We start from the raw sequence: 1723 nt of genomic DNA on the forward strand, positions 1-1723 counted from the left end.
AAATGCGGGCTGGATCCATGGATTTCCTAGAATACAGAAGAGTAGCAGTAAAGATAGTCAAGCTTCAAACGGCAAAATTAAAAAAGGACACCCCAAAGTTAGAAGACTTGCTGAATCAAGTGTGAGTTAAATGTTGCGAGGGAAACTGAAATGACAGCTGCCTTGGTGGGTTTGTGTCCTGTCTGGAGAAGACCAGACGAACACACAGAGAGGCGAAGGCACCTGAAGAAGCTAATGTTGCAGCTAGGCTCAGGGACTGCAAGGACAAACACCCTCCAGTGAGTGAAAACGCAAGAGGATTTCCTGGGAAGACAGATGGGAATCTCAGAGAACTCAGTGGAGGAAAATGCAGCCAGATTTCAGGGGCTCCGAGAAAACACTGAACTTGGTGTGTGCTGGGGACGATTTGACTGCTAGGGCAAGACTGGAGGGTGCATATGCACCAGGACACAGCCACAGACACCTCTCTCTCCATCTCTCCTGAGGCCCGGGCCTCTCGTTGCCTTGGGCTTGTTCCACCTCCTCTCTTGCCTCATCCCAGCAAGGCGACTTCCAGGCATTAGTATTCCACGCCTTTCATCATCAAAATATGTTTCTGCACCTTTTTCACTTAAATACTTACAAGAAAGAACTTCCGGATCGGATGTGGTGGTAAACACCTGTAATATTAGCACTTAGGAGGCTGAGACAGGAGATCATTAAAAGTTGGAGACCAGCCTGGGCTACAAAATGAGCTCCAGGCCACCTTGAACTGTGTGTGACATTGTTTCCAAAAGACCAAAAAAAAAAAAAAAAAAAAAAAAAGAAACAAACAAACAAAGAAAAGAAAAAAGAACTTTAATGGCTGAACCAATCTACCAATGTTTTTTTGGGGTTTTTTTTGTTTGTTTGTTTTTGTTTTTGCAGAATTCAACCTAGAACCTTCACATTGAGCTACATCCCCAGCTTTTAAGATTTTTTAAAAATTTTGTGACAGGGCCCACAAGTAACTAAATTCCCCAGGCTGGCTCCAATTTGTGATCCTCCTACCTCAAGGCTCCCAGAATTCTGGGATTATGGGTGTGCATCACCTTGCCCAGCTCTAGTTATTGCTTTACCTTGGTCCAGGTGTCCAGCTCTGGTGCTATCAGCTATGGGCAGCAAGCAGACCATACTTCTCCTAGGAGAAGCAGGGGAGGCAGCTAGAAGCATTGGACTCTTGTGATCTAAGTAGGAGGAAGACTTCATGCATGCGTGCATATGTTTAAAGGGTGGGAGGAGAAAGGGCAGGACACTAAGACACTAGAGGAGTTGTCAGGATGGGGGTTTGTTGAGTGACCTTGTGCTGTTTCTGCTCCTCATGTCTATCGTGGGATAATACTACTACCTGTCTCATAGGGTTGCTATGAACACTAATGAATAACCTGGGTACAGTTCTAAGGATAGAGGATATATCAGACATTAAACTGATAAGAACAGTTACTACACTTGATCTTAGCCAAAAGGCCAAGAAGCGACGTACAGTTCTAAGGAGAGTTAGTACATAGTCTCTGAATGCTGTTTTTTATGGTCAGTAAATTCTCACTCTGCAGAGATTTTGACTGCCAGTTTAGGCCCTGTCCTAGACCTCTTCTCTTCTCTTGGTCCTCAGTTTCCCCATCTGAAACAACAGTCAGAGTAAAGAATTTCAAAACTCTCCTCTAGGTTTAAAATGCCATGATTTTATGTGGCAGAGAGGCTATAT

General features: G+C 44.3%; 1 pseudogene; it reads right to left on the reverse strand.

Moving 5' to 3' along the window:
* Positions 1 to 1373: 1373 nt before the first annotated feature.
* Positions 1374 to 1497, reverse strand: LOC111753347 (U2 spliceosomal RNA; annotated as a pseudogene).
* Between the last annotated feature and the right edge of the window lie 226 nt (positions 1498 to 1723).

This window comes from Cavia porcellus, unplaced genomic scaffold (genome assembly GCF_034190915.1).
Source record: "Cavia porcellus strain 051 isolate PalLab524CR breed Dunkin Hartley unplaced genomic scaffold, mCavPor4.1 scaffold_8, whole genome shotgun sequence".
NCBI classification, from domain to species: Eukaryota; Metazoa; Chordata; class Mammalia; order Rodentia; family Caviidae; genus Cavia; species Cavia porcellus.